The sequence below is a fragment of the Columba livia genome, chromosome W (genome assembly GCF_036013475.1).
Source record: "Columba livia isolate bColLiv1 breed racing homer chromosome W, bColLiv1.pat.W.v2, whole genome shotgun sequence".
Classification (NCBI taxonomy): domain Eukaryota; kingdom Metazoa; phylum Chordata; class Aves; order Columbiformes; family Columbidae; genus Columba; species Columba livia.
This window is the reverse complement of record NC_088641.1, coordinates 2,553,315-2,579,563: the sequence shown is the minus strand read 5'-3', so window position 1 is coordinate 2,579,563 and position 26,249 is coordinate 2,553,315. Positions and strand designations below refer to the sequence as shown.

Sequence of the window (26,249 nt, the reverse complement as noted above, 5' to 3'; positions counted from 1 at the left end):
ATTTTCTAAGTTACAAAAGGTGCAAAAGAGCTGCAAGTTTGCATGTATTGGGGTTACAGGGATATATGGGATCATGGTGGCCATTAGATGTGGATGCATTGCAGAAAAATAGGTATGATGCTGTGTAAATTCTCGCATTGTGTATTCCCTCCAATACACAACATCCCTTATATCTCTAAAACAAGCAGTCATCCTCAATACCTTGTAGCCCCATGGCCCTAGAGAAGCAAAGAATCACTGGTGATGTGGGAGATTAAGGAGAAACAGGATGAGGAAAGAAAATTAAAGAATATTGACCTGGGGGCAGCATGCTGAATGAAGTGTGTTCAGGGAAGGAATAGAAGTGAAGCAGGTTGCATTCTAAGGAAAGGCATAAGTGGGGAAGGGTAGGGGTCTATGAGGAACATTGTTGGAGGAAAAGGTTGGCACAAGGCAGCTGGTAATGCACATGCTGGTTGTGCATGTGCTGCATCCAGCAGGCTGAGTGTATGCATCAGTTAATGTTCAGCTTTGCCAATAAGGGCAGTACAGCTGCTGCCACAGTCTCACCTACTTTAAATGGCAGAAGTTAATACCCCACCCATCAGTGACTCTTCACTGCCATTTTTTGATGGAAGGAGTGGAAAAGGTGACAAGCAGTGAGCACAAAGCAGAACTTCCTGTTCACGCTGAACTGCTTCCACGTAGCAGGAAGCAAGCAGGGTGGAAAAACAAAGCAAACCACTAAACGCAGATCCCTGCACAAACCCTCCTTTTTATCTTAGTCGCTAATCGGATGTGATGTCAGGATGTCGGTGAGTATGATCCACGCGGGAGACAGATATGACCACACCCCCTCTTCTCTCCTTCTCCCTCCCAGTCGGGTTTCAGCCTGGCAGTTGCTATTCATTTGAACAATCAACCACCACTACAAGTTCCCTCCCTGCCTGTAGTGCGATCTTACATTCATGGATAGTCCATTGTCATCCTATTGCCACTTTTCTTATTGGAGATAGAATGCTCCCTCGCACGCCCTTAGCGAGGTGGAGGAGTTAATATGTCCCTCCCAACCTTCTTTTCTTTCCCCCTTGCGAAAAGGGATTCCCCTCCCCTCCGGCCCTAACAGCTGTCCGTCACACGGAAGGCCCTGCCTCTTCCGGGTCTCTTCGGCTGGGCCACTGCCTCCTCTCTCGCTTGTTCTCTCTCTTTTGTGAGTTATAGCAACTGTTGCCTTGTGAATCAAGCGCTATAGTCACCGTAGTCCTGGTGACTGTTACTCATCAACAACAACCGCTCTTTCGCTGCTTTCCATCTCCTTCCTCATCGTCTCCTACAACAGCCACCACGAGCAAGAACAACAACACAGCTTTCCACATTTCAGGTGAATGTAACTGTTCTGTACAGGCTTGCAATCCCGCCTTTCTATCTCTTTCTTCTTCTCCCTCCACCCCAACCTTTACCTCTTCTCTTCTTGCAGCATCCAGGCTAGGACTGGTCCATTGGGCTTCACTATTGATTGAGGGGGAGGGGGGAGGGAGAAGCCTCCAGTGCTTTCTCTTCCTCAGCCTTTCTTCCCTCCCATTTTATAATATGGGAAGAGACATAATTTCCAAAGGGGAAAAAAAGGATGCAAATTGCCCTGTGGTTATTATGAAAGGTTATTTATTTATTTAATCGGAAGTTATCTGACATGCTGCAGTACTCATAATGTTCCAAACTATCTTAATATATCAGTAGGGAAGGCCAGTGGATAACACAGAAGAGGGATTAGGGATCCTTTAAAACTGTCTTGAAGGTGTGATTAGTAAATAGTAGAGGTTGAAGGGCTGATTGTAACTATATAAAATCCTTCAGTGCAATTGACTGTCATTTCCATAAACCAAGCTATCTGGTTGCAAGTGTAATTGAATTTTATAATTTAATTTTATGGCTGTACTTCTGAATTTCCAACTTTCTGTTCTCATCAACTAACATTTTCATTTTAGTTTAAAAACATATTTGTTCTACATGGAATATTTGACTGTGTTATTTTTCATGCACTGATTCAGAGACTTTTTGAATTTTCCAGCTCATACTACTTGTAGAATTTAACCTGCTAGTATAGAAACGACTTAAGTTTTCAGTAAACTCAAAGGAGTTGTGCATATTTAGAGCACACAATGCTGTGTGTTTGTCTTACTTTCTTAGAAACAAATTTGTTTCTGAAGTGCTAAAGAAGTATTTAATGTATAGTACCGTAGGAATAAAAGCCTGGGTATGTTTTCTTAATTAAGGTGATCCAACCATGCCATGATCATGTTGTTGATCCATATGGATTTCTGTTGTCATTCAGTTTCTCTGTCAAGTTGTATTTTCTCAGTAGATGTTCCAGAATAGTTTTATAGTCTATTAATCCTAGCTTATACTGCATTAGGAAGTACACCCCTTATTACAAAAAAAAAAGTACATGTTTTAACCTATTTTTAAATTAATTTAAAAGAAGAAAAACACTGATACCATGCAACCATATAGTTCTTCACAACCCCTTAGCCAATGGTGTTGTTTTTTGTTCACTGATTCTTAACATAAATCCCATGTGTATTTCCTGTATAATTGTTTTACTTGGTTTTACTCTAGTTTCTCTTTCTCTCTAACACATAGTGCCATGGTGAAATGTTTAGTTTCTTCTTATAGCCATACTTACATGGCACAAAACAGGGATATTTTTATCTTCAGTGATTCCTTTTAGTTTTGTTTTATCACATTATCAGTCTTTTTGAATTAAACCTAATTTTTAGCTAACTATAAAGTAATATTGTATTAGGAAAATTCATTTTTTTAGAATTACTGTTCACTAACAGGCCTGTGAAATGGAAGACAAAACGTTAGATTTCTAAAGGGATGTTTAGAATTCAGATAATGGGAGAAGCTAAAGAACATTGTTGGAACATTTTGCTCATTTTGTTTCTAGATAAGATTTAAATACTGAAATTTTGTTTAACTTCTTTTCTTTATGTTGAAATTTTCTTTGCTTTTGCAATTTATATTTTAGTCCTACTTTGCTTTTTTTTTATTGTCGATAGTTTTGTCTATTCATGTACATGTTATAATTTTGTTTTCTGGATTTGCTGGCACTTAGTTCCAATCGTTATTCATCCCCTCAATATGTTTCCTTTTTGCAGAATTGTTTCCTATCCACTGTTTCCCTTTCCTTGTTAGATGCTTCACTTCCACATGTGTTTCACAGTTTACCTCAGGTAGTTAAATGTGGCAAGGCTGGGAAGCACTGTACATCAGACATTTCTGAAGTATATCCAGCTGAGCTACAGGATAGCCTACAGTTACTCTTTTTGTTAATCTGTTTTCTTTTGGGGTGTAAACATTACTTCATCTAAATATAAAAAAAAATGACATTTAAAAATTACTTTGAAGAAGATTCCTTCAGCCAATTGCAGATGACAAGAATGAATGCTTATTCAGCAGTTCAGGATCTATTTTGCATACCAGCAACCTGAAGATTGCTTAAAACATCTTCAAACATGTTGTAAAAATAATCATGGTGAAGAATTTGCCTTTTTATCAAGTAGGAGAATCTCAGGAAGTTTTTAAATTATTTTTTTTTAGATAATTTAGAAATTATCTCTAAGTGTGTTCGGTTGACATCTGCTTAGATTTTTGCAGAACATAGAATGTCCTGAGTTGGAAGGGACCCACAAGGATCATCGAGTCCAACTCCTGTCCCTGCATATGACAGCCCCACAGGTCACACCATGTGTCTGAGGGTGTTGTCCAGTCTCTTCTTGAATACTGTCAGGCTTGGAGCCGTGACTGCCTCCCTGGGGAGCCTGTTCCAGTGTCCACCACCCTCTGGGTGAAGAACCTTTTCCTAATGTCCAACCTAAACCTCCTCTGGCACATTTTCCTGTCATTCCCTCAGGTTCTGTCATTGGTCACCAGAGAGAAGAAATCAGCGCCTGCCCTTCCTCCTCCCCTTGTGAGGAAGCTGTAGACCGTGATGAGGTCTCCCCTCAGTCTCCTCTTTTCCAGGCTGAACAAACCAAGTGACTTTAGCCATTCCTCATATGGCTTCCCCTCAAAACCCTTCACCAACTTGATAGCCCTCTTCTGGACACTCTCCAGTAGCTTAATATCTTTTTTTATACTGTGGCACCCAGAACTGCACACAGTGCTCCAGGTGAGGCCAGACCAGTGCAGAGTGGGACAATCACCTCCTTCGACCAGCTGGCAATGCTGTGCTTGATGCACCCTAGGACACGGTTGGCCCTCTTGGCTGCCAGGGCACACTGTTGGCTCACGTTCAACTTACCGTCGACCAGAACCCCCAGATCCCTCTCCGCAGAGCTGCTTTCCAGCATCTCGTCCCCCAGTCTGTATGTACAGCCAGGGTTGCCGTGTCCCAGGTGCAAAATCCAGCACTTGCTCTTGTTGAACTTTATGCAGTTGGTGATTGCCCAGTTCTCCAGTTTGTCCAGATCCCTCTGCAGGGCCTCTCTGCCCTCGAGAGTGTCAAAAGCTCCTCCCAGTTTAGTGTCATCTGCAAACTTACTAATTATTCCCTCAGGTCCTGTGTCCAAGTAATTTATGAAGATACTGAAGAGTACAGGCCCCAAGATGGATCATTTTGGATCTTTGCTAGTGACTAGTCGCCAGCCTGACATAACCCCATTTACTAGAACCCTCTGAGCCTGGCCTGTCAGCCAGTTGTTCACCCACTGCATCATGTGTTTATCCAACTGTATGCTGGACATCTTGTCCAGGAGGATATTGTGAGAGACAGTATCGAAGGCTTTACTGAAATCCAAAAAGATCATATTGACAGGCTTCCCTTGGTCAACTTGTTGGTTAACCTTGTCGTAGAAAGCAATTAAGTTTGTCAAGCAGAACTTTCCCTTTGTGAACCCCAGCTGGCTGGGACCAATGACTGCATTGTCGTTCAGATGCTTTTCAATAACTCCCAGAATAATCTTCTCCACGATTTTGCCAGGAACAGAAGTGAGGCTGTCAGGCCTGTAGTACCCAGGGTCATCCCTGTTGCCCTTGTAGATTGGGATGTTTGCCAGCTTCCAGTCTTCCAGGACCTCTCCAGATTTCCAGGAGCATTGAAAAGTCACAGAGAGAGGTCTCACTGTGACGTCAGCCAGCTCTTTGAGCACCCTTGGATGAATCCCATTAGGCCCCATCGAATTGTAGGGATCCAGCTGGAGTAGCAAATCTCATACAAGTTTTGGAATTATTTGGAGTTTATTGTTCATGCAGCCATGATTCTCTAACCCAAGGCTATGGGGGCCCCCAAATCCATCTTCAGTGTTGAAGACCAAGGTAAAGAAAGCATTAAACATCTGAGCTTTGAAAATGTCCCTGTTAATAAGGTGACCGTGCTCATTGAGTAATGGGCCAATGTTATTTCTAGTTTGCTTTTTGCCATTAACAAAATTTTAAAAGCCTTTTTTATTGTCCTTCACAGTACTGGCCAGCTTCAATTGTAATGGAGCTTTGGCCACGTGAATTTCCTCCCTACAGCAGCGAACTGACCTTGCTTTCATTGACCGTATAATTTATTTTTTTTTCTGTATTTCATTAAGAATATCCCTATTCAACCAAGATGGCTTTTTGCCTCACCTGCTAGATTTTTGGCATTTTGGAATTTCCTGGTCCTATGCTTTTAGTAGGTGGTATTTAAAAAGACTGATGGACCCCAATGCTTTCAAAAGCTTCTTCCCAGGGAACCTTAGTAAGTAGTTCTCTGAGCAACCTAAAGTCTGCTCTCCTCCTATCTAGAGTTGAGGTCTTGGTGTCAGTTTTCTTTCCATTAGCATAGATTTTTGAACCTGACTGCTTTGTGGTCACTGTGGCCAAGGGAGCCACCAGTTGCCACTTCTCCCACGAGACCCTCTCTGTTAGTGAGTATTAAATCTAGGAAGGCACCTTTTCTGGTCAGTTCCCTTAGTACCTGTACAAAGAAGTTATAGTCCAGATGCTTCAGGAATCTTCTGGACCTGTTGGTGCTGACTTATTAAAACCTGAACCCTTTGTGATATAGTAGTTCTTCTGTGCCTGGCTTGACATCTCTGTTGGTGCGATAACCCTTTACCACATTAAATTAGCCTGAAAAAAAATCAAGGATTTACTAAAGCTTAGTATTGGAGTAGCTGGTGTGTTATTTTTAGTATCTGTGTTAAAAAATATATGTTATATATGTGTCTATGTATCCATTTAAATACAGATGATTGAGTTGTTGGTTTGTTGTTTTTTTTTTTAACATGCCCTATTCTTGGAATTGCAGAGAAGTTAATTTTCCTGAGAATTCTAGGTGATCGATGCTATGCCCAGATGGAAAAAGAATAAATTTAGTAAAGATACATCAAAATGAAAACATATTTATACTGGAAAATGTTAAAAAAAAATCTTAAGTGTAGATGGCAATATCCATTTTACTTTGGACAGATCTGTATCATGTAGATGTGAAACAGCTGTTTAGAGAGAAGGAAGATCTGCATATGTGTCAAAGCCTGCTCTACGTACTTGCATCAAGTACTTAAAAGTTTGATGCTGAGGAGGAGTGAGGGAGAAGGAATTTGAGTGGGAAAAACAAAAGGGAGCATTGAATTTGGACAATTTGTATTGTAGAAGCATGCTCATCTCACAGATGAGGGAGATAATAATAGTGGAGGAGGGAGTGCTGGTTTAATCTCAGTAGGGTCTGGTTCTGGTTGAATTTCTTGATGTGAAGAATACTTATTTTCAACCAACCTGTCTCACCAAATTTAACAGATTGAGATTCTGTCCTGTTTTATATAAACAAACCTATATGTCTGCAGAAGTTTCATTTACTTTAGTTATGTTCAAGGGACTATCTTATGGTACTAATAAAGGGTTACTTATGGAACAATTGAAGTTGGACAGTATTGCAACTGCTCTTTGCTGAAGTCCCTTCTGTTTCTAGTATATCCTTGAGCAACACAGGAAAACACTTGCTCTCAATAGAAACTAGATCTAACAAAAAACAAGACTGTAAAATGTAGTTCATATAATCATTAGCTAGTTTTTAAGTACAACTATTTTTACAGTATATTTAGATGTCTTTAACTGTAGTTGCATAGATATAATAATTTTAGACTGTTTTCTAAGCTGTTTTCCATCACTTTTGAGATCACAATCAATAGAGTTGCTTTTAATGTTGCAGTGATCTGTCTTTAAAAGTAATTAAAAGTAGCAATTACTGTACTTATTAAGTATCTATATTTATCTTTTTTGCCTATGTTGATGGAAATGGGTGCTTGATTCTGGCCTCTGAGTTGCTACTGTGTTCTTTACAAAGCTAAATTCTAAAAGTGCAAGAGATGAGGTAACTTTTACATATGGTTTGTCTTGTAAGCTCATTATCCTAGTATAGAGGAAAAAAAAAAGGTTTGATTTTGCTTTAGAAAAAATGTTGCAAGCTTATGAATTCTGGAGAAGAAACAAAATACCAGTTACAAAACAGTTCATGACTGCTCAATTAAGAAGAAATTTGCTTCCAGAGCAGTCTTCATTTTGTCCCTGTAGAAAACCTCAACCAAGTAGTATGAAATGTTTTGAGGTGCACAAACTGGATATTATATAGACTAGTTATCTTAGCCTTTCTGATAACTTTTGAGACATCTTTTTATTCTTGTGTTCCTAAGGAAATAGTTTCTGTGATACTGTCATCCATTTCAAAACCACAAATTTCATCAGAATAATTATCTGGGGAAAGGTAAGACTAAATTTATGCTACAGTCAGTGCTCAGGTGTTCTACGTTCCATTTGGCAATAGACATCTGGTCAACCAGTAAACATCCACACACTGTACTGCATCTATTGTAACATGGATACATTTAAAGAGCAAAAGGTATAAGCCAGATTTCCTATTTCCTGTAGATGTCATTAATTGTGCTACTAGAGAACAACTTATAGGAGAAAAACCATGTCGTTCACTTCTATATGCCATTTCTTAGCCCTTCTCCAGTGGATTTGCTAAAATATTGTTGAAAACACTGATCCTGTAGAGGTATTTGTAGATATCTAATTCAGTCTGCAGAATTTTTATGACTGAAAATAATGAGCAAAACCAGAAGAACACAGTTTAACAAAACCATCTTAGTCAACTTGAAGATCCATTTGGTATAGGTAGATATAAAAAGTAATTATGAAGCATCATGCTGCCATTTTTAAGGTGTTTTTAAGATTGTTAATTTATGGTCCAAAATATAGAGCTTGATATCTTGTTCTTTGGGAGCGTAAAATAAAGATCTGTACAGAGTATGTTGTGCAGCTATTTTAGCTGTTGAAACATTAACTTTGAGATTTCTTGGTGCTTAAGATGTTTAATTGTCCTCCTAAATGACAAATTAGAGGAAAACTTTGTTGTTTGCTTTCAGTTAGAATGCAGTGAAGATAATATGTATTGCTTTAGTTTTTATTAAATATTTGCTTGTGTGTACAAGCAAAGTAAAATAAGGAATTCATTCACTGCCTGACATCTGCAGGCAGATGTTTAGCCATTCCCAGGAAAGCAGGGCTTCATTGTGAGTTCCTTGGGAAGACAAGCGCCATAACTCTAAACATTCCCCCCTTCCTCCTCCTGCCCCCCAGCTTTTATTGCTGAGTACGATGTCATATGGTATGGAATATCCCTTTAGGTTAGTTGGAGTCAGCTGTCCCAGCTGTGTCCCCTCCCAACTTGTGCATCCCCAGCCTACTTGCTGGCAGAGCAGTGTGAGAAACAGAAAAGGCCTTGACACTGCATAAGCACTCTTAAATAATAGCTAAAACATGGATGTGTTATCAACACTGTTTCAGTCACAAATCTAAACCACAGAACTATGCAAGCTGCTATGAAGAAAATTATCGCTATCCCAGCCAAAAACCAGTGTAATTGTTAAAATCTGTTAGTATAACCCTTTTAAAAAAGATATCTGGAAATGTGTGGTGACTATTTGAGAAGGATTTTAAGCTCTTTAAGCAAATTATGCCTCCTTATACATTTCTGACCACAGATTTATTAATGCTTCTTAATCTGAAAGCACCACATACCTTTTAGGTTGCACAGCAACTGACTCCTAGCAACAGTAGTAGACTGAATTTCTAAGAGCGACCATGTTGGACGTAATAATGCAGCAAGAGTAAAAACAGTTGTCATGGTTTTCTTTTCATAATAAATTAGTTTGAATTTAAGGAATTTTTTGTCCTTCAAAAATAGGAAGCCCCTTTAAAAATAAGGTACTTCAGAACTTTAAAATGCTTCTAGTACCGAAACAGATAAAGCTGTTTAGAATGAGAGTGGGGTGTGTGGTTGTTTTGGTTTTGGGTGTTTGGTTTGTTTGTGTTTTTGTTCTGGGTTTTCGGTTGTGTGGTGCTTTTTTTTTTTTTTTTTTTTTTTTTTTTTAAGCGTAGTACTTTGAGACAAAACAGAAAATAAAAAATCATTAAATGGAGCATTAACACATTTAATGCTTGCAGAAGGTAATTTGTAAATTTCAACTTCTCTTGTAAATTAATTCATTGTAGGACTTCCTAAAAGTCACCAGCTAAACGAGTAAAAAACCAAATGTTTTTGAAGGAATCAAAATTCTTTTACTTTGGGGTATAAGTCAAACTAATGCAGTTAGAAAGAGACCTCCCCTGAAGAGGTTCTGTTGTTAAGCAAGCACTTAGTTTGAAGCATGTGAATTCAGTTATGTGGGAGTTAAGCACTTGTGTGAACAACCTCCTGAATTAGTATGATGTCATCAGACTATCAATTCAGTTATTTGTGTAATAAGGAGGTATTAGTGTAGTAAACTAGCAGCTACCACTAAAACTGGAGAGTTTAGAGAAAAGATGATGAAGCAAAGACGGAAGAGAGAAGATCTGACTCAGGTTTGCAATTTGGAGGTTAAAATCTTGATTTTTTTTTTTTTTTTTTTTTTTTTTTTTTTTGAGTAATAGAAAGTAAGTAGAAAGCAGAAATTTTCAAAAGACAAACTATAGAAAATACCTTTTATAATGTAGCTGTTCATATTCATAGCCCATAATTTTTTAAAGGTGTTGTTGAGGTTTTTGATTGCAGGGTGACAATAAAACCCTGGCAGATGTATTGTTAACCTCCTCTCCTCCCCCGCTTCTCCCTTTTGCCCCTCCCTCTCCCCCCTTCCCACTCAGGACAGGCGGTCAGGAGGGAAAGAAGGAGAGAGAGAAGAGAGTTGGAAAAATTAACGATGTTTTACTAATACTACTAATAAGAATAGAGAAAATAATACAAAATATACAAAACCAATCTTGAAAGTCTCAGCAACTGCAGAGCCTGCACCTGAAGTACTGGACTGGACTCTGCAGCCAACCGGAGCTGGATTCAGTCTCTTACTAGGCCTCAGTTTGCAGGGACAACTAGCAAGGTCCTCTCCTAATATCAGCCATAAGGAAAAGGACGAGATCCTTGTGATCTCCTACTTTTATATGAAGTATTCATGTGACTGGAATGTTATACACCGTTGGTCAGTTTCTTGGTCACCTGTTTCTCGTTGCCCCTCTTGCGAGATGTCCATCCGTGCTTATCAATAAGTTTGCATTCCATTGCTATGTTTACCAAAACATGTGTCTGGTTCTCCAGGAAAATGCAGCTAATATGAAGCTTTAGCTGACAGGCAAAATTCACTAAAAGAGAAACTTGTTTTTTAACAAGTTATAATATGCCTTATAATATGCCATTCACAGTATACTTAAACCTTATCAATACAATCTATCAATGCAATCTAATTAATCACTACTACTATATCTATAGATATGTACATATATACACAGGAGTAATTCATCATTCTTTTAATCAGTGGACCATCCTTTGAAAAACTTCATTAAGTTCATTTTGTCACAATAGTCTCCCAGGGCAGGAAAAATGGTACATCAAGTGCATCTCATGACCACTGTTTGTGGGTTAAAGGCATCAACTTCGAAGAAGTTGTCAGGTGCCACTTGAAGAAGCTAGCTCTGGTTTCATCATCACTGTCTTGATCTGAAAGACACTTATTAAACACTGTTAGTACGGCAATTCACATCATGCAGTTCAATATTGCATATTTTCACCTAAACTCAAATCCCCTTGAGGTACACACCGAATTTCTCCATCCTTAAGCATCACCCACCAGGTGCTGCCAGGTCCCTGGGCAAAAACAATCCCGCGAATGGGCTTGCCTTTGCCCGAGGCAGGAGTAACCCAGACTGCCTTTCCTAACATATTTTTCATGTGTACTACAGGGATTTTATCTCCTTCCACAGTACGTAGAATTTCTGATTGGGCAGGCCCGGCTCGATTGGTTGATCCCCTAGTGTTGACCAACCAAGTGGCTTTTGCTAAATGTGAATCCCAGATTGGAAGTGCCTTCTCCTAATAGCTGAAACATAGGTTCGTACAGGTACGTGTCTTGTCTGAGTTCTTTGATTTCTTGCAATAGCTTTTCAAACCGATCATCAGATTTTTCACAGTTTCTCTACAGCAGAGACGCAAGCCCGTAGAGAACCAGCAAGGCTGTCCTCGAAGTCCCGGAGCTGCTCAATCACTTCAGTAATATTTTGTAATCTTCCTTGTAGGGAAATCTTAGTCTCAGAGCTGTCAGGAGTCAGGTCCAGAGGGTAGTGGCATTAGGGTCTCTTGAAATTGCCCTATCAATGGTGGAATCTTCTGACAGAGATCCCAGCTGCCTGGCTTTGCCACCTTCCAATTCGATTGTTTCTGCCCCACTGTCCCAGCATCAGAGCAGCCAGCTTAAAATATTCTCACCTTCACGACGACTGAAGTCTTTTCACAGATCTCTCAGTTCACCTGAAGAAAAGGACCGAGTGGTGGTCACTTCATCTCCTCCCTGTGCTGATGATGCCCCTTGGGTTGATGTTGACCCTGTGGCCCCTGTGCCATCACCTGCTGCACAAGTAGTCTTTCTAGTGACTTTCTTACAACCAGCAACTGATGCTGCTATGGGTTCACCATCATTTGATTCATTTCCAGAGTCTTAATGACTCTCACAGTGATTGCTGTGGTTACAGCAGCAACAGTGACCAGTGTGTGAAGAAGGGGGGGCTGCCTTGTTAACCTTTGAGGCTGCAGAAGTTATGTTATCTGCAGCGACCTCAGCAGAGGAACTCTGCGGAGGAGCTGTAGCTTCAGCCTGCGAAGCCGCCGTTGGGGGGGCAGTGGCTGCAGCGGCAGCTTTCGCTGTTTTGCTCTTTCTCGAGCGGCTGGAAGTGCTTTTTGCTAAAGCTTCCGAAGACGCACCGCAAATCTCAGGACTAAAAAGAGACACAGACCTCCTGTTGAACCTCATTTCTCTTAACAGTAACAGAAACTGACACACATCCAACAAACCAAATAGCACCATCACAGTTCTATCAAAGCTCCAAGGATATTCAAAGCTCTCTAAAACATTTGCAAACTGTCCTAGCGAAAAAATGAAAGTATTGTTAGTTAGCCTTTCTAAAGATTCGCTTGACCAATTAGCAAACACAGAGCCGTATTGCTGGAGATTTTTCAAGGTAAAGAAGAAACGAGTAGAAATTAATTAGCGGCTGCAGTATAATGAAATAAAGCAGTGCCAAACCACACAGTATTATCATAACCATCGTCCAGTTCCTTGTTGTTATATAATGAATACTTTGATTCAGAAAGAAGGCCCAACACAGGTATGGGATTGCTGAGCACAGTGTAGAAAATAACTGATACAACTTATGCCATAACATCTTTAAATCAGTGTAATTCACTTTGCCTTAATAGCACTAAAGAATGTCCGAAGCAAACAGATGCATGAGTATCACAACTCTGAGTTGGCACCGTGCCAAGAAAATGGAAAGGTACATCAGAGCAGTAGAAAAGACAAAAATCTCCATATTTACCCCTTTTCATTGCCAAATTTTAACGCTTTCTCTTGCACCATGTTGGGTGCCAATTATCTGTCAAGGGTTTAGATTGTGGGGTGACAATAAAACCCTGGCAGATGTATTGTTAACCTCCTCTCCTCCCCCCCTTCCCCCTTTTGCCCCTCCCTCTACCCCCTTCCCACTAAGGACCGGCCATCGGGAGGAAAAGAAGGACAGAGAGAAGAGAGCTGGAAAAATTAAAAATGTTTTACTAATGCTACTAATAAGAATAGAGAAAATAATACAAAATATACAAAACCAATCTTGAAAGTCTCAGCAACTGCAGAGCCGGCACCCGAAGTCCTGGATTGGACTCTGCAGCCAACCGGAGCTGGATTCAGTCTGTCACTAGGCCTCAGTACGCAGGGACAACGAGCAAGGTCCTGTCCTAATGTTGGCCATAAGGAAAAAGGAAAGGGATGAAATCCTCGTGATCTTCCACTTTTTATATGAAGTATTCACGTGAATGGAATGTTATACACTGTTGGTCAGTTTCTTGGTCACCTGTTTCTCGTTGCCCCTCTCGCGAGATATCCATCCATGCTTATCAGTAACTTCGCATTCCATTGCTAGGTTTACCAAAACATGTGTCTGGTTCTCCAGGAAAATGCAGCTAATATGAAGGCTTTAGCTGACAGGCAAATTCACTAAAAGAGAAACTTGTTTTTTAATAAAACCAGGATGGCATGTATTCTCAAATCATGTAGATTACTTTGAGTGTCTGTAAGGATTTAATTTCTTTTCAAGAACAGTCTTCATTATCTTCAACTCCCCCCTCCATCTTCTCCCAAGTAGGTGATTTAACATATATTTTATATATTAACGTATATTTTATATATACTTATCTTCTTATAGACTGTAATCTTCTAGAATAGCCGTTCCGGAATACAACTCTTCTAGGACAAACCTAAGTAACTGAGTTTGCATCCAGAACTAACTTAGGATGATGACTGCTCTGTGAACGTTTAACTAAATTATGTTGTGGTGGGTTGACCTTGGCCAGATGCCCACCCAGCTGCTCTCTCATTTCCCCTCTTCAACAGGACATGGGGAGAAAATAAGATGGAAAAGCTTGTGTATCAAGATAAGGACAGGGAGATCACTTACCAGTGACCATCATAGGGAAACCAGACTTGGCAAAATTAATTTATTGTCAATTCAAAAATAGATTTGGATAGTGAGGAACAAAGACAAAAAAATAAAATTACTCCTCCTCTCCACCCTTTTCCTAAACTCAAATTCACTGCTTCATTCCCAACTCCTCTATGTCCCCCCCCCCGCCCTAGCAGTGCAGGGGGTATGGAGATCAGGGGTTTGCAATCAGTTCATAAGGGTTTCTCTCTGCAGCTCCTTCCTCCTCACACTTTTCCTGTGCTCCAGGGTGTGTCCTTCCCGTGGACTACAGTCCTTCAGGAAAGGACTGCTGTTGTGAGTTAACCCCAGTAGGCAGCTAAGTCACTCACTCACTACCCTTGCAGTGGGATGAAGGAGAAAATTAGAAGAGCAAAAGTGAGAAAACTTGTGGGTTAAGATAAAGACAACATTTGATGGCCGAGTCAGCTGGCAGCAACTGCCAATTGTGCGAATGCCTTTTGAGTGTGGGTAAGAGTTGCACCTCCCCTTGACTCCACCAATGGTAGTGTGATTTGAGAGAATCATACTTTACATGAATAACGTGGGTGGCATCCTTCCTATGGTGCTGATATAGGTCAAGGGGCAGGGTGTCAGGAAGCAGGGTGTCAATTCCCCCACTACCAAACCCTTTCCATGTAAATCTAGTGCTTATGTTTTGTTTTAAATTACACTTTGTGAAATGTAATGAGGATATTTCATTATTTCATATGTCCTCAATAGAGGGCTAGTGATAGAAATTCATCTAAAAGAATGTCTTGCTTGTCATAAAGCTTTATGACATAAAAGCAAAATGAAAGGTGGAGATTTAAGGTGATTTGTACATCAGATCAGAAGAACCAACTATATGTGGAGTCATAATGTGTGCCTTCTTTTTTTTAATTTTAATTTTGGTATTGTGTCTGTAGTGGGTTAACCTTGCCTGGTTCAGAACACCCCATCCAGCTATGCTCTCACTCCCTCTCCTCAACAGGATGGGGGAGAAAATAAGATGAAGAAGATTGTGGGTCAAGATAAAGACAAGGAGATTGACTTGGGGAAAAATTAATTTATTGCCAGTTAAAACTGATTTGGATAAACAAAGACAAAACAAGACCTTTTTCTCACCCCCTTTTTCCCAGGCTCAGCTTTACTCCTTCATTTCCAACTCCCTGTCGTGTCCCATTCCTCTGTTTGTGTGGTCCCCCCCAGCAGCACAAGGGGGGATGTGGAACAGGAGGTTGTAATAAGTAATAACAGTTCTTCCTGTCACCCCTTCTTCCTCACACTTCTCCCCTGCTCCAGTGTGGGTCCTCTCCATGGGCTGCAGTTCCCATCAGGACAATCTACTCCACTGTGGGCTTTCCACAGGCTGCAGCTTCCTTAAGGGCATATCCACTTTCTCAGGCATGGGGTCCTCTGTGGGTTCTAGTGTGGATACCTGCTCCACCATGGTCTCTTCCATGGGCTGCAGGGGAATCTGTGCTCTGGCACCTGGAGTACCTCCTCCCTCTCCTTCTTTGACCTTGATATTCGCAGTGTTGTTTCTTACAGCTTTGTTTCTCACACCTTTTTTCCTCACTCCTTCCACTGCCTATGCATCCTTTTGCCCTTTCTTAAATACATTATCACAGAGATGTAACTAGCTTTGCTGATTGGTACAGCTTTGGCCAGGAGTTGGTCCATTGCCAAACCAGCTGGAATGGGCTTTGTCTGGCACAGGGCACCCCCTTACCTGTTCTTGCAGAGGCCAAACCAATTCAGCCAATCATGCTACCTATCCACATAAACCCAATAAAGTGTCCCACGACAAAACTAATAAAATCCATTTAACTGGTGTTAGTGTAAGGCTAAATAATATTACATAGTCTTTTAAAATATACTATATTTTGTGTGTGAAAGAAATTTTAAACACTGAAGTTTTATCAGTAAAAATCTACATTGGCACTAATGTAATTCTGTGAATGAATACAAAACAATTTTCTGGGGATCATCTGCTATTTCTATACTATTACAGCATGTATGATAGCTTCCTTGAATGAATTCACCCATACACAATATTCACTCTGGGATGTTATACTGTGTTTATGGCACAACTATCTACTAAACAGAGCAAAGAATATGAATGAGCTGTTTTTATGTTAATTTAATACTGAAGGCCCAATTTTATGGACCTATATCACATAAATCCATAGTACTTCAATAGCGTTCTCTACTTTTATATGGTGGTGAATTGAAATTTGGACATAAATTGCAGAGTTTCAGTAGCAGGGGGGCTGGAGTGGTAACCTGTGTGGGAGGAGGCCGTGAACTGCCCTGTGCTAGTCACGGCCAATTCCAGACAGCTCTGAAACTGATGTGAACAATTCATTTTGTGCCAAAACTTCAGCCAAACAGAGGAGCATGTGGTGTTCCTGCTCAAATCATGGGTCAAGGACAACAGAAGGAGCATCTTCAAATACATAGCAGATAAAACTAACACTAGAGGCAATGTAGGCCCACTGCTGAATGAGATGGGTGCCCTGGTGACAGAAGATACAGAGAAGGCAGAGTTACTGAATGCCTTCTTTGTCTCTGTCTACTCTACCGGAGGCTGTCCTGAGGAGTCCCGTACCGCTGAGGCCCCAGAGGAAGTCGGGACAACGGAGGAGTTTGCTTCGGTTGATGAGGACTGGGTTAAGGACCAATTAAGCAATCCGGATATCCATAAATCCATGAGTCCAGATGGGATGCACCCATGGGTGCTGAGGGAGCTGGCTGAAGTAATTGCTAGACCACTCTTCATCATCTTTGCTAAGTCGTGAGGAACTGGAGAGGTACCTGAGGACTGGAAGAAAGCAAATGTCACTCCAGTCTTCAAAAAGGACAAGAAGGAGGACCCAGGTAACTATAGAATGGTCAGCCTCACCTCCAAATCACAGAATCACAGAATGTTAGGGATTGGAAGGGACCTCAAAAGATCATCTAGTCCAATCCCCCCACCGGAGCAGGAACACCTAGATGAGGTTATACAGGAAGGCGTCCAGGTAGGTCTTGAATGACTCCAGAGTAGGAGACTCCACAACCTCCCTGGGCAGCCTGTTCCAGTGTTCTGTCACCCTCACTGAGAAGAAGTTTCTTCTCAAATTTAAGTGGAACTTTTTGTGTTCCAGTTTGTACCCATTACCCCTTGTCCTATCATTGGTTATCACCGGGAAGAGCCTGGCTCCATCCTCGTGACACTCACCCTTTATATATCTGTAAATATTAGTGAGGTCACCCCTCAGTCTTCTCCAAGCTAGAGAGAACCAGTTCCCTCAGCCTTTCCTCATAAGGGAGATGTTCCACTCCCTTAATCATCTTTGTTGCCCTATGCTGGACTCTCTCCAGCAGTTCCCTGTCCTTCTGGTACTGAGGGGCCCAGAACTGGACACAGTATTCCAGATGTGGTCTCACCAGGGCAGAGTAGAGGGGAAGGAGAACCTCTCTGACCTACTGACCACCCCCCTTCTAATACACCCCAGGATGCCATTGGCCTTCCTGGCCACAAGGGCCCAGTGCAGGCTCATGGTCATCCTGCTGTCCACCAGGACCCCCAGGTCCCTTTCCCCTACACTGCTCTCTAATGGATCATTCCCCAACTTATACTGGAACCTGGGGTTGTTCCTGCCCAGATTCAAGACTCTACACTTGCCCTTGTTCTATTTCATTAAATTTTTCCTTGCCCAGCTTTCCAGCCTGTCCAGGTCTCTGGATGGCAGCACAGCCTTCTGGCGTGTCAGCCACTCCTCCCAGCTTGGTGTCATCAGCAAACTTGCTGATAGTACACTCTATTCCCTCATCCAAATCACTGATTAATATATTGAATAATACAGGCCCCAGTACTGACCCGAGGCACTGCACTAGATACAGGCCTCAACTGGACTCTGCCCCATTGACCACGACTCTCTGGCTTCTTCCCTTCAGCCAGTTCACAGTCCACCTCACTACCCGATCATCCAGACCGCGCTCCCTCAGTTTAGCTGTGAGGATGCTGTGGGAGACTGTGTGAAATGCCTTACTCAAGTCAAGGTAGACCAAGAGTGTCTTCCAGAGGAGAGAAAGCTCAATCTTTCGACTGGTCCCAGAAGTCGTCTTATGCTATTCCCTTGACTTCTCACTGATGGTGTCTTCCACCCATCCTTCCTCTGTTATTAAGGTATTTTATACTATTTTCTATGTTTAGGTGGAGTTTGAGTGACTCTAGTCATACATACCTTTGTTATTGATTGGTGTAAAACCCCTTGCTTTGATTTTTAAGGTAAAAACTCAACTGAGCTTGCTCAGAGCGACTTAGTGGGTGTGATGGAGGCAGGTATCTTTTGAGATGGAAGTGTGTTTTGGTATTATAATGAGATTATAATGAGCAAAGTTCATCCATCGGACCAATTTCTGTCTCAGTAACTAGCATTTTGGAAGTAATTTAACATTTATCCTTTTTAATCGGCAGCAGCTATACCTTATCTTCAAAATCGGCAGCAGCTATACCGTCTGGTTCCTGTACCTGCCTTGTTATACAGGATCTGGCCGTGGTATTTTCATATCGCTCCACCCCCCCGTATCTTCTTAGTTGATACTACTCTGAGCTCCCTCATGCACTAACAATTAAGGATGCAGGCCAGGTGTGTGGGGATGAAATCATACAGAGCAGATTGCTTCCCTGCTGCGTAGCTACCTTATATGCTGAAGATGTGGTTATAGCTTTATTCTCAGTAAGTGTATACTTGATAATTAGTTTCAGTAATTCACCTTCTCAGCAATTATTCCACACCTGGAAAAAAGATAATTTGGGGGATATAATAAAGAAAGATTTACAAAATCACATGGAGAGGTGGATTGGTACTGACTATTCATTATCTCTTCCAAAACAAGAACAAGGGACTATAAAACAAAGTCGGTAAGGACTAGCTTCATAACAAATAAAAGGACTTGTTTATTCTTATAACAGGTATAAAGAACATTTGGAGCTTCTTGCCAAGGACGTTGCAAACGCAGAAAGTCTACATGATTTCAAGGGCAAAGTTGACAAGCTTTTGGAAGAGATATGTGTTGAGGTTTATTAAATAGATGAACCACATCAGGCTCAGGAAAACCTTGAGGTGAAAATAGTCAGAGTTAGGAAAGTACTTGCACTTCCTTAGACATCTACTTGTGGTCATTGGGCCAATTGGAACACCAGACTAGATGCACCCTTGGTCTCAACCAGTATGATTGTTCTTATGTACTTTGCTTTAACATTTTGTACTAGCTTTATACTGTTTGATAAGATATAGAAATATTAGTTATACTGTGTTCTGCACAGACTAGCGGATAGAAATCTCTAATAGCAAATTCTAAATATGCCAGAGATGGCAGATGGTACAACTGAAGATCATTTGGAAATGCAAACAGACCAGGGCAAGAAGGAGGATCCAAGTAACTATAGACCGGTCAGCCTCACCTCCATCCCTGGAAAGGTGATGGAACAACTTGTCCTTGGCGCCGTCTCAAGGCATATCAAGGATAAGAGGGTCATCTGTTGCGGTCTTTGGGCTGAAGTAAGTAGTCTTCCTCTTGGCGAACTTTCATAAACCCTTGCTCTTTGGCCTGGAAACAGTTTGATACATGACTCCTTGTCATGCTTTTTTGCTTAGCTTGCTTCATGCCAGGATGCGGTTAAGGTTGGGAGAGGTGGTCTTCTTTAAGTTCCTCTTTAAGCCCCTATTTCTGTTAGCTAAGCTGATTACATTGCATACATTCTTAACCACAACTGAGTTACACAGTACATTGCTGTCTACACAGTATATTTCTACTAAACTGTCTATCAATTCACCCCTTTTCTATATCCTAAGCAAATTCTTTTGCTAGATAATACTTTCTCTTTTCAGAGTTTGGCAAAATATTTGCCACTTTCTACTTTTTGTCTTAGCTTGTTACATTTCCATTCTTCATATGTATTTTCAGTATTCATACACAGCCATACAAAGCATTTTATCAAACAACAGATTAGTATGCCTGAGTCTATTATTACAATATACGTTATAAACAGTTGTTTTAGCCATTTAAGATTTGGTAACCATGATCTAAGCTTTTCCCATATCTCAGAAAATCCCCAAGAGGTATCGTCCTTTGTTACCTCATGTAAAATCTTAGTTTGTACCCAAATTTCTTTTAAATCTGTTGAGATTTTTCCGCTTTGATATACATACATACAACATCTGGTGTTTATAACTGTACATAGCCCTCTTTGTGATGCTAACAAAAGGTCTAGGGCCACTCTGCATTACCGCTTGGGATAAACTAGTTATCTCACTCTGCAATGTTTGTATAGCATCAATGGTTTTGTTTTCAATATTTTCTATTATAGCAGAGATACTTACTATTGTTTTTTCAAGCTCACTTACTCCTAACCAAGGGAGGAACCACTGAGCAAAGCTGTGAAAACCTGTCGGTTTCTGTATTAAAGGATTATTAGTACTTCGTTTGATTCTCTTAAAAGGTGACCTGAACCATCCCGAATGCCATTGTGACTCTTTTATGATAGTAATGTTGGGCACTAGACCTCCTAAAATACATGCCCCTGACCAGCCCAGAGGCAAAGCTTTTCAAGCTTTATTACTGCATAACCAAAACTATCCAGGCCCTGGAACAGGCCACCCAGTCACAGAATGGCTTCCTCTTCGAGTCTGGTGCTTATTAAATAGATTGGCCCTGGCATATGGTATATAGGTTGCACAGTTTGGATATGCTCCTATAAATGTTAAGTTACCACATTTCTTATTGGTGCTGTTCCCTCCTGTGTTCCTTTCTGTTTTCTGTAAATAAATAACACTGCTGTACACAAGAAACCTTCAAGTTGCTTACTTCTTGGGGTATCGTAATTTTGACTTCCAATGCTTTCTTTGGTATGTTATAATCAGAGGCTGATAGGTCAAAGAGGGATACCCATGAACCATTATTTGGTGTTGGTATTCCTAACAGGAGAAGGCCACTAATCCCGTTTCTAGGCAACTGTGTACATATCCAACAATCAGACTGATTTAACAAAGTATATATGTTTTGAGCTAGAGCTAAACGCAAATTATTTTCCCAAGAGGCAGATGCCGGACTTAAAAAAAACAACTAACATTACACATATTACTTGCAAACAAATTTTAAAACCGTAGATCCCAAGGGTTCTGACGTCCATCTCTTGTCTGGAGCCCTCTTTGCTCTGGTATGATGGATCCACAAAGTCTGTTCTTTGATCTTGATTGCTGTATGGGACGTCAGCAGCACTTGGAATGGGCCTTCCCACTTTGGTTCCAGAGGTGAGTCTGTAAAGGACCTTACATACACATAGTCACCAGGTTTTATATCATGTACTGGTCCATCAAGACCTCGGGCTCTGGTTCCTAGAACCATTTTCTCTGTCTCCTGAAGTTGTTTTTGTAAGCTTATTACATAATTAGATAACATTTCATCTCCAGTGTGTTGATATGCCTGCCTGCACAATATAGGGCCTCCCATACAGTATTTCAAATGGACTTAGTCCTTCTTTAGTTCTGGGCTGTCCTAGTCCTTAGGAGTGCCAAAGGTAATGATTCTGGCCAAGACAATCTCCCCAGTGGGATTTCTTATGCTCAGCCATAACTACGGCCTATAATAATGCCAATGGAATTATTATCTGGCCTTGTGGGGTCTTCGCCCACCTACCCTTTTCTGCCTTTTCACCTAGGTCTTCTACTAACTTTTGATCTTCACCAATTGCATGAAGTTAAACAAGGGCAAGTGCCGGATTTTGCACCTGGGACACGGCAACCCTGGCTGTACATACAGACTGGGGGATGAGATGCTGGAAAGCAGCTCCGTGGAGAGGGATCTGGGGGTTCTGGTCAACAGCAAGTTGAACGTGAGCCAACAGTGTGCCCTGGCAGCCAAGAGGGCCAACCGTGTCCTGGGGTGCATCAAGCACAGCATTGCCAGCTGGTCGAAGGAGGTGATTGTCCCACTCTACTCTACAGTGGTGTGGCCTCGCCTGGAGCACTGTGTGCAGTTTCAGGTGCCACAGTATAAAAAAGATATTAAGCTACTGGAGAGTGTCCAGAAGAGGGCTACAAAGTTGGTGAAGGGTTTGGAGAGGAAGCCGTGTGAGGAGAGCAGCCTGGAGGAGACCTCATCGTGGTCTACAGCTTCCTCACAAGGGGAGGAGGAAGGGCAGGTGCCAAGCTCTTCTCTTTACGACCAATGACAGAACCCGAGGGAATGGCAGGAAGATGTGCCAAGGGAGGTTTAGGTTAGACATTAGGAAAAGGTTCTTCACCCAGAGGGTGGTGGAGCACTGGAACAGGCTCCCCAGGGAGGCCATCACAGCCCCAAGCCTGACAGTATTCAAGAAGAGACTGGACAACCTCCTCAAACGCATGGTGTGAACTGTGGAGTTGTCATATGCAGGGACAGGAGTTGGACTCGATGATCCTTGTGGGTCCCTTCCAACTCAGGACATTCTATGATTCTGTGATTCTAAGTGATCAAGGGAACTATAGCTTGAAACCGAGCTGGGAGGCAAGTTTTTCAATCAATATGAGAGTCTCCCTAACTTTCCTTTGCTATCTTCTCAGGAATATCTTCTAGGGAGAAATCCCTGGGCACACTGTAAGAGTTCAGCAACCCCACTTCCCCGGCATCTGTACGGGGTTTGGGGGGTGTCTCAGTTTGTGTTGGTTGACCCCACCTTCTTAATCCTTATCCAAACTCAATCAGTGGTGGTTGAGTAATTAATTTAGAGCATATTCCATATTCACTACGAACTAAAATATTTAAAGCAGAGTTCCTGCTTTTTCGGTGAATGAGCCCCCACCGCCGGTGGAGGGGAGGGTCTGAATGTTGTCTCAGCCCCTTCCCCCGCGGTGACCACCTCCCTTTACCACTAAGTGCTGCTACCGCCGCTGCTGCCTTGAATGCCGAGGTTCTGGGGGGGGGGATTATGTAGGAAGGCACAGAAACTGTAACCCTGTAACCTGACCCGTCCACTGTACCCGAGTTGTTGTCATTGTTAAGCGCAGGATCTTTTAAGGATCCATGATCCCTAGATCCCTAGTTCCAGCTCCTTAAGGGAGAAAAAAGTACAAAATCATATATCTCCTTGGATCAGGGACTTATCTGAGCATCCTTGTGAAATAAATAACTTATGTTTTTTCTATGGATAAACAACATTTAATCCAATTCCTTGTATTCCTTAAACACGTGTTCATTAGAGCATAAGCAAAACAGCGCTGGGTGCGCGGGGGATTCGCTCCGCCCAACATGCACACCTTTAAACAATAAGAAGTGTGCTTAAATACAGTAAGGTATTACATATTCATAATGACCCCGGGAACACCTATATATATTCATAACCTTTCCCCGCTTCTGATTAAAATGAGTCTCAGATAACCATTTCCATAGACCCTCCCCTGTTGCGCCTGCGCAGTGCCACTTGGTGAATTTGAGGAGGGGTCTTTGGGAGTCTTTGGATGAAGGCTTCTTCAGCTTCGTCACAGTGAACTTTTTACCTTTGACTCATTATGTTGAATTGGCTGGAACCCAAGCTGCCAAATCGATTGAAAACAGACTGGTGCCCCCTTTTGCTGTAAATCTTCGTTATCTTGTCTCCTCAAGTTTACAGCTAGGTGCAGTAAAACTTCTTATCTTGGCATTCGATGGGGTTCTGTTCTTCTTAACATAAAGCTCTAAACTAAGCATTTATTGTGTGGCTAAGCCTTAAAGTGTTAGTTCATTAGTAGGCACCCATTATAAGTTTTAGTTAACCCTTAAAATGTTAGTTCCCTCTGTCAATATAACTTCATATACAAGTTTCATGGAGTTTAACCACCTTTTCCTTTTTCCAGGTTCAGAGCCCGTGCCTCATTTGGTTATATCTGTAAACATTAAACATCTTAGCACGAATCACAACTGCATTTTTCACACTTGGACACAGGGACCTCTTGTGCCACTGACAATCATACTTGGCTGATCCCGGGTTCCTGTCCAGGCACCTCTTGTTTACAAACAAGATGGTATGCGTGTGTCTAATGACAGGAGCCATGAGAGATTTACAGGGTGTTTCAAAAAGATGGACCATATTTCAGAGATTCAGTCATTTCAAATTAGGCCCATCTTTTAAAAACACCCTCTACATTTCCACTAGTGATCTTTGTTCCCCTATAATTCACCAGTTTCTTCTGCAGTACTCAGTTCTACTACTTGGCTCCATTGAGTTTAAATTTCTGTAAATTGCCTGCACAATATAGGTCTTCTACTAACTTTTGATCTTCTTTAGAATACCTGGGCTTACCATCAATTTGTACTTTATAGTCTGGGACCAAAGACTGCACTTCGAATACACCCCTTTCAGCCGCCTTCTTTGCTTCGCGGTCCGCCATAGCGTTACCCAGCTCCTGCGCAGTACTTCCCTGTTGATGAGCCCTGCAATGCATGATAGCTACCTTATCCTGTAGCTGTACTGCATCTAGGAGCTTAAGGATTTCTTCAGCATGTTTTATTTGTTTCCCTTGGGCAAATAAAAGTCCTCCTTCTTTCCATATGGCTCCGTGAGCATGGACTGCTCCAAAGGCATACTTAGAGTCTGTCCAAATGTTAATCTTCTTTCCTTTAGCTAATTCTAGCGCTCGGGTTAGGGCTATTATTTCTGCCTTTTGTGCCGCGGTATTCGGAGCAAGGGCTGCAGATTCTATTACCTGGTCTGTGGTAGTTACCGCATATCCTGCTTTGCGGAGACCTTGTCGGACAAAGCTGCTTCCATCGGTATACCAGGAGTCCTCAGCATCCTCTAGCGGCTCCTCCTTCAGGTCGGGTCAGCTGGAGTAAACTGCTTCAAATGTCTCCAGACAGTCGTGTGCCACTGGTTCTCCCAGGGTTCTGCTGAGGAAAGTTGCTGGATTGACAATGTTAGTTACTATTATTTCTGCATCATCTTGTTCTACCAGAATGACTTGATATTTAAGAAATCTTTGCAGGGAAAGCCGATGTCCCCCTTTTACCTCTAATACAGTAGATACAGTATGGGATATCAATAATGTAATTTTCTGGCCTAGAGTAAATTTGCGTGCTTCTTGTATATTTAGCACTAGTGCAGCTACAGCCCTTAGGCAGCTGGGCCATCCTTTAGTTACTTCATCTAATTGCTATGCCACCGCCCACCTGTATGGCCCCAAGTTTTGGGCCAGAATTCCCAGGGCTATTCCTTGCTTTTCGTGAGAAAAGAGCCAGAATGGCTTTTTAGTATTTGGCAGTTGCAAGGCAGGAGCCTCCATCAGTGTCGCGGGGGAGTAATTTAGGGTTCTGCTTGCTGCAGAACAAGGTTTATATTTCTTAAAGAGAAGCGCAACTTAAAAGAGTTCGGTGGTGGGTTCACTCTATTATTTACTGCATGGGGGAAATATGCCAAGCCGAATGCTGCTTACCTTCTCTCCAGATGCCCGTACCTGTTCACGTAGCAAACTTTCAGGTGCCTTCCCTCCCTGATAACTGTTCATTCCAGGGGCTCCAGATGCAAATTTTCAGGTGAGGCCTGTACCCGTTCACGAAGCAAACTTTCAGGCGTCTTCCCTCCCTGATAACCGTTCGCTTTGGAGTCTGTATTTTAGAACTCCAGAGGCAAACTTTCAGGCGAGGCCTGATAACTGTATGCAGAGCAGACTTTCAGGAGACAAAATTCTTAGAAAATAAAAAAAATTAATGGAGTAGAATAGCAGAAGGGCTGGCTCAAGCTGGGTGCCTGCGCAGAGGTCCCCCCAAGCACAGAAAACTGCAAACTTTTATATCTTTACAGACCATTCACACCATGATTCAGTCCAATAGCAATATTTCACTTTGGGGTCCTCTTGCTCCACATTGGATCCTCTCTCTCTGATTCCACGTGGGCCTTTGTTTTGTTCAGTTGTAGACATTGTTTTTGGTCCATAGCCTTGCAGATACTGTTTTGCCTTTTCTTAAAAGTGCTCAGTGTAGTTTGTAGTTGCTTTTAGTAAATATGAGCAGAACTTTACAGCTTAAAATTTTAGCAAATCTAGCTTACTAAGTAACATTAAGCAAAGAGTATACTGAAAATCATACAACTTTATGTCTCTAAATAATTCATTATATTTAGTGTGCATCTACTTAAGCTAAAGGAGGAGGAGAGGGCCTTGTGGGGGCATCAGTTCACAGTCCCTTTGATACTCATGGTGATTTCGAAGGGTAAAGAACATGTCCACGTAGGAGACCTCATCCCATTTCCT

General features: G+C 41.7%; 1 protein-coding gene across 5 annotated transcripts in view; it reads left to right on the top strand.

The window, feature by feature from the left end:
* The first annotated feature begins 692 nt into the window (after nucleotides 1-692).
* The window catches only part of LOC135577041 (transcription factor RFX3-like), a 181,976-nt gene continuing 156,419 nt past the window's right edge, over nucleotides 693-26,249 (top strand). For 2 of the 5 annotated variants that reach the window (XM_065044676.1, XM_065044678.1), the window contains exon 1: nucleotides 1,120-1,360. The gene's annotated coding sequence lies outside the window, so the exon portion shown is untranslated. Of the gene's footprint in view, nucleotides 795-1,119; nucleotides 1,361-26,249 lie in introns of those variants that run through there. The other 3 variants (XM_065044679.1, XM_065044671.1, XM_065044674.1) reach the window with 2 other exon arrangements.